This window comes from Vigna unguiculata, unplaced genomic scaffold (genome assembly GCF_037176805.1).
Source record: "Vigna unguiculata cultivar grain cowpea cultivar isolate G323 ecotype 2 unplaced genomic scaffold, ASM3717680v1 ptg000427l, whole genome shotgun sequence".
In the NCBI taxonomy this organism is placed as follows: Eukaryota; Viridiplantae; Streptophyta; class Magnoliopsida; order Fabales; family Fabaceae; genus Vigna; species Vigna unguiculata.
The window spans coordinates 36,628-44,057 of record NW_028197062.1 but is presented as its reverse complement, the minus strand read 5'-3'; the positions used below and the strand labels follow the sequence as shown (position 1 = coordinate 44,057).

The 7,430-nt window shown below is 31.5% G+C and overlaps 1 non-coding gene across 1 annotated transcript; it reads right to left on the bottom strand.

Annotated features, from left to right (window-relative positions):
• Window positions 1-5,225: 5,225 nt before the first annotated feature.
• TRNAR-UCU (transfer RNA arginine (anticodon UCU)) lies at window positions 5,226-5,297 on the bottom strand. The gene has a single exon. It is a non-coding gene; the product is annotated as a tRNA-Arg (tRNA).
• Between the last annotated feature and the right edge of the window lie 2,133 nt (window positions 5,298-7,430).

Genomic DNA, 7,430 nt, shown 5'->3' with positions numbered 1-7,430 from the left:
TGTTCTTGAATTCATTCGAGACGTGAGCAAAACTCAGATTGGAGAAGAATATGGTCCGTGGGTTCCTTTTATTGGAACTTTGTTTCTATTTATTTTTGTTTCTAATTGGTCAGGGGCTCTTTTACCTTGGAAAATCATCCAATTACCTCATGGGGAGTTAGCTGCACCCACAAATGATATAAATACTACCGTTGCATTAGCTTTACTTACATCAGTTGCATATTTCTATGCGGGTCTTTCAAAAAAAGGATTAGCTTATTTTAGTAAATACATCCAACCAACTCCAATCCTTTTACCGATTAACATATTAGAAGATTTCACAAAACCCTTATCCCTTAGTTTTCGACTTTTCGGAAATATATTAGCTGATGAATTAGTAGTTGTTGTTCTTGTTTCTTTAGTACCTTTAGTAGTTCCTATACCTGTCATGTTCCTTGGATTATTCACAAGCGGTATTCAAGCTCTCATTTTTGCTACTTTAGCTGCGGCTTATATAGGTGAATCCATTGAAGGCCATCATTGACTAGTTTTCTCAAAAATAGTCTTTTTTGTTTAGCTTGCCACACATATATTGTGGCTCAATAGAATCTACAAAATAAACATCTATCTATAGATATATAGATAGATATAGATAGATCTATTCGATTAGTATATATTAGTTTGGATATTCAAAAAAAATGAATAGCTAGAATTAGAATTCTGTATGATATTTACGTTTACAATGTGTGATAAAAAGATACTATATAGAATGTTAGTAGATTCTCGTTTGATTCACATTTAATTCAACAATTGATCAAAAGATAATTAAAAACATTTAGATCACCCAATTTCCTATATTTCTTTGAAACATTAATGAAATCGAATGAATTTATTTAGATTGATTGTATCCATATGGGATAAGAGAATAAGAAAAGAGGGAAGGGGAGCTTAAAAAAAAACATGATAAAAAAAATAGAAGTGAGGGGATCAGTCAAGGTTTTTTAGGTTTCAAAGAATGAATTTCAATTTCGATTGAATCTAAAACACAAAGAAAATTAGTTTACAGCATAGAAGAAACCTATGTATATGTGATATGATATTATAGATGAACTAGTTTTATATGAACTAACCATATATCTGAAATAACTAATCTTTTCTATATAAAAAAGGCCTCGCTATTACTGTCAATTTCTATAGGGATAGAAAAGCAAAGTCCTTGCGTTTCAGCTCTAATTGTGAATTGAAAATTAAAAAACTAAAGAAATTGTATAAAAAAACGAAGAATTCAAAGAATGATTCCAAAATTAAGGTAAGAGAAGAACAAAGATTATACAGATTCACCCCCAAAACTATGTAGTTCGAGACGAAAAAAGAAATCTCGAAGTAATTCGTTTAATAACTATTATTTTCAATTTTTAATTCTTATTTTTATTAATTACTTTAACTGAAAAAGTCTTGGTAATTGAAAAATGAAGTCAGAATTTATTAGTCGATTATATCATTAACTATTTCTTTCTTTTATATGTAGGTTACGAGGAAATTCTCATGAATCCAATTATTTCTGCCGCTTCTGTTATTGCTGCTGGATTGGCCGTAGGGCTTGCTTCTATTGGACCTGGGGTTGGTCAAGGCACTGCCGCAGGGCAAGCTGTAGAGGGGATTGCACGACAACCAGAGGCAGAGGGAAAAATACGGGGTACTTTATTACTTAGTCTGGCTTTTATGGAAGCTTTAACAATTTACGGGCTGGTTGTAGCATTAGCACTTTTATTTGCTAATCCTTTTGTTTAATCCTAAAAAGATAAAAATACATATGTGGACTTCCTTTTTCGAATTATATTAATAATTCACTCCTACAATTCTTTATCTGTTCGGATAAGAACACAGGAGAAGGACTAATTGAAAGGTATTCACATACTTATTCACCCTCTTTCTTCTTTTTGTTTAGTCCAATGAACCCCTCTTTTATTTTATTTCTTTTAAGATAATTTTTTGAAAGTGTTCAAACTAGATAGATTTTGCAATTGATAAAAGAACTGGTATCTAATTCTAAGAAGTATCATTCTTTTAGGGAATCTTCCAATTGATTGACCAATCCAAATTATATCAAATTCTATAATTATATATTCCAATTAGATTATTATATTATCTATCTAATAGGAATATTAGAAAGATAATTAGTCTATTCATAAGAGGAGATGAGATCATATGAAAAATATAACCGATTCTTTCCTTTGTTTGGGCTCCTGGCCATCCGCCGGAAGTTTCGTGTTTAATACCGATATTTTAGCAACAAATCCAATAAATCTTAGTGTAGTGTTAGGTCTACTGGTTTTTTTTGGAAAGGGAGTGTGTGCGAGTTGTTTATTTCAAAGAATAAATTGGATTTAACCAAACTGCACTTTTTAGTTTAGTTAGAATTAAGAAAATGTGCAGAATCCCGCGAATTACTTCTGAATTCATTTTCTTTTTTGAATAAATTAAGAAAAATCTTAAAGAACCATAGCATTTCGCGCTTTATTGGTAATCCACTTTGATTCTCTATTTACCAAAAATTTTGGACTATTACCATGGTTAAAAAGAGTTTGAAGTCTATACGCAGTGTAGTACTCTTTCTACCGCTATATTAATACAGAAAGGAAACGGTTTCAAAAAAATTATTCGATTTTTTTTCGATATAAAACACTCATGTCGATAAAAAAAATGGCTTGAATCCTATTTATGGCGAGAAATAAAAAACGGGTGAATTTAAACCTCCCCTTTGTACGATGCGTAATCGATGGATGACCTATGTATAAATTCAAAAGAAGTCTTTGGATTTGAATAAAAAAACAACTTTGTTGACATATATTTGTTTGGTCAAAAGAGTCCTCCGAATATTCTAGTCTTATATTGGTAATTGTTTTCACTTTGAATAGAGAAGAGAGGATAGGCTCATTACATAAAAAATTGGTAAATTTCCGATAAGTAATTGAGTGTGAGAGCCAAATGAATCGAAAGATTCATGTTTGGTTCGGGAAGAGATCATAGACATTTTGAAATGGATGGAAAGAGAGTCTACTTTCATTACGTGATTTATTAGATAATCGAAAACAGAAAATCTGGAGAACTATTCGAAACTCAGAAGAATTACAGGAAAACGCCATTGAACAGCTCGAAAAAGCCCAGGCCCGCTTAAGGAAAGTTGAAACAGAAGCAGATCTGTTTCGGGTGAATGGCTATTCTGAGATCAAACGAGAAAAATTGAATTTAATTAATTCAATTTATACGACTTTGGAACAATTAGAAAATTACAAAAACGAAGCTATTGATTTTGAACAACAAAGAGTTATTAATCAAGTTCGACAGCGGGTTTTACAACAAGCCTTACAGGGAGCTCTAGGAACTCTAAATAGTTGCTTGAACAACGAGTTACATTTACGTACTGTTAGTGCTAATATTGGCATGTTTGGGATGATGAAATAAAAAAATAACTGATTAGGCTTTCTATTATACAATAGAGTATAGGCATCATTTTTTTCTTATAAAAAATAAATTTAAGATATTTTCATGGTAACCATTCGTGCAGATGAAATTAGTAAAATTATCCGTGAACGCATTGAGCAATATAATACAGAAGTAAAAATTGTAAATACTGGTACCGTACTTCAAGTAGGCGATGGTATTGCTCGTATTTATGGTCTTGATGAAGTAATGGCGGGTGAATTGGTGGAATTTGAAGAAGGTACTATAGGCATTGCTTTGAATTTGGAATCAAAAAATGTTGGTGTTGTATTAATGGGTGATGGTTTGCTGATACAAGAGGGAAGTTCAGTAAAAGCAACAGGAAGAATTGCTCAGATACCTGTAAGTGAAGCTTATTTGAGTCGTGTTATAAATGCCCTGGCTAAACCAATTGACGGTCGAGGAGAAATTTCAGCTTCGGAATCTCGATTAATAGAATCTCCCGCTCCCGGTATTATTTCAAGACGTTCGGTATATGAGCCTCTCCAAACAGGACTTATTGCTATTGATTCGATGATCCCCATAGGACGGGGCCAGCGAGAATTAATTATTGGAGATAGACAAACAGGTAAAACAGCAGTAGCCACAGATACAATTCTCAATCAACAGGGACAAAATGTAATATGTGTTTATGTAGCTGTTGGTCAAAAAGCATCTTCTGTGGCTCAAGTGGTGACTACCTTACAAGAAAGAGGAGCAATGGAATACACTATTGTAGTAGCTGAAACAGCGGATTCTCCAGCTACATTACAATACCTCGCGCCTTATACAGGAGCAGCTCTGGCTGAATATTTTATGTACCGTGAACGTCACACTTTAATCATTTATGACGATCTCTCCAAACAAGCACAGGCTTATCGGCAAATGTCTCTTCTATTACGAAGACCACCAGGTCGCGAAGCTTATCCAGGGGATGTTTTTTATTTACATTCGCGTCTTTTGGAAAGAGCCGCTAAATTAAGTTCTCAGTTAGGCGAAGGAAGTATGACTGCTTTACCAATAGTTGAAACTCAATCGGGAGATGTTTCAGCTTATATTCCTACGAATGTAATTTCCATTACAGATGGCCAAATATTCTTATCGGCCGATCTATTCAATGCTGGAATAAGACCCGCTATTAATGTTGGTATTTCAGTTTCCAGAGTTGGATCGGCGGCTCAAATCAAAGCCATGAAACAAGTAGCTGGTAAATTAAAATTGGAATTAGCACAATTCGCAGAATTAGAAGCTTTTGCACAATTCGCTTCTGATCTAGATAAAGCTACTCAAAATCAATTAGCAAGAGGTCAACGATTGCGCGAGTTGCTTAAACAATCCCAATCAGCTCCTCTTACTGTGGAAGAACAGATAGTAACTATTTATACCGGAACGAATGGTTATCTTGATTCATTAGAAATTGGACAGGTAAGGAAATTTCTTGTTGAGTTACGTGCTTACTTAAAGACGAATAAACCTCAATTCAAAGAAATCATATCTTCTACCAAGACATTCACTGGGGAAGCAGAAGCCCTTTTAAAGGACGCTATTAAAGAACAGATGGAACTCTTTTTATTCCAGGAACAAGTAGAAAAAAATTGATGAATCATTAAATAATTTTGTAATTCAATTTTCCAATTTTTATAATTAGTATCTTTTAATATGTTTTTATTTCATTTGAATATTATATATAATGAATTCGAATCAAAATGTAATAAATCAAAAAAAATAGAAGGACAAGGTTGAAATTAGATATGCAAACAACTTGCGTCCAATAGGATTTGAACCTATACCTAAGGTTTAGAAGACCTCTGTCCTATCCATTAGACAATGGACGCTTCTATTTTATATTTGATTCTTTAACCTTTTTAACTAAACCTTATTAAAAAGATTAAAGAATCAAACAAATATAAAGAATTCTAGAAATTATAAAAATAAAATAAATCAAATATTTAGAATAAAAGAAAAAAAAAATAAAAAAGAAAAATCAATTGAATATAATTGAATATATATAACTAAAACTAAATTAAGAAATGAAAATGAAGAATTGACAAATTCTTTAAGAATTCTAGATTCATTCTCGAAGAAAAAAGATAGATTTAAATAGAATAAAATAGAAGCGGGTAGCGGGAATCGAACCCGCATCGTTAGCTTGGAAGGCTAAGGGTTATAGTCGACGTTGATTCATCATTTTGATTTAACGTCTCTAATTCAAAACTGAACGTGAAACTTTTGTTTCATTCGGCTCCTTTACGGAATGAAGAGATGGACAATAAAAAAAATTGACCCATAACATCTATGTCAGCCTTTTTGTATGAATAGGTTTCAAATATCTTGCTTTTTAGATGATCCCTCTAGAAGAGCAATATTCTAACAATCTATGTTTTTTTTCTAGTTACTTCGTTCTCTATTTCTATTTCAGAAAATCTTTAGGAAAAGAAGAAAATTTCCGTCGAGCTAAAAAAATGTCGATGTCTCTAGTAAACTAAAAGAATCGTTTAATAGCTATTTTGCTTCAATTTTTACTATGCAAAAAAATGGAAGATTTAGTTACGATTAGAAAGAAACTTTGTATATTTCTCTCCATAGATCCTTTAGTAATACTCAAAAAATTCGGATTATAGATCCAATTCCAAAAACTTATGTTTCATAATTTTAAAACTCAATTTGTCAAATTCGATTTGATTCTTCTTGTATACAAATTACAATAATGTATATTATACCGCAAATAATTCATCGAGGGGTATAAAGGAGTCCCTTTAAGTAAAAAATAAAGTTTTTGATCGGCATATGAATCAAATGGGGGATCCCTTAACTTTTGGGGGGTCCTTGAAACGAATCGCACTTTTACCACTAAACTATACCCGCTACAATATCATTATTGTATCTTTTGTTGAACAAAGCAATCAGACAAAATAAAGAAATGGGAGGCATAATATTCTAATAAGTCGAGTATTGACATGTTTCATTAGAGAATCTTCTAATGAAATTTGAAAAACGGGATAATTTTCATTTTTTTATTTTGCTGAAGGTTATATATATATACAATTTACGTTACCAGAAAAAAGAGAGGGAGTAAGAAAAGAGAACATTTTTATATTATCTTATTTTGGTTTTATCTCATAGGAATCTATCCGTATCTCTTATTTTTTTTTTAATTACAAATATTTTTACAAATATTTTTTTTTCGAATAAAATATATTCAAATAAAGAATTTTTCTTCAATATTCATGGGAATAAAAGAAAAAGAGCCCGACTAGGTACTCGGCCGGGCTCATTGGCTGTATAAAAAGAAAAAAAGAAAACTAAAATATATAGAATAATAAAAAAAAGATAGATAAGATAAAAAAGAATAAAAAAAAAGCAAGTCTCTTTTTTTTTTAAGCTCCCTTTTTGTTCTTCTTGTTTATGTGATATAACATAAACAAAGTAATTCTTTTTTTTTTCAATTGGGGAGAGATGGCTGAGTGGACTATAGCGTCGGATTGCTAATCCGTTGTACAAATTCTTGTACCGAGGGTTCGAATCCCTCTCTTTCCGTTGATAATTTGGTATTTTTTTTTGAACTTGTTTTTTTTATTTACTAGTTAAAGATGTTAAAATAGAGAAAATCCTAAAAATATTTCAAAATTCCGCACAAGCAAGAAAACACAGAATCCACTTTTTTCTTATTCTATTCTTCACGTCCTGGATTACGTCCTGGATCGTTAGATAGGAATCCGAAGATGAAAAGAGAAACGAAAAAGATCACTACCGTATAAACAAAAAGTTTTAGAGTAAGCATTATGAAATCTCCAAGATAATTAAAAAACGACAAAGAAAGAGAATAGATTCTCTTATATTACAACATATTTTGTTTCTTTTAATACTAAGATACTAAGTTTCTAAAAAATGAAGTTTTTTTAGGATATGAGGAGATATATATATATGAGTTTCGAAAATGAATTGATAGTAAGAGTAGATTATTTTAT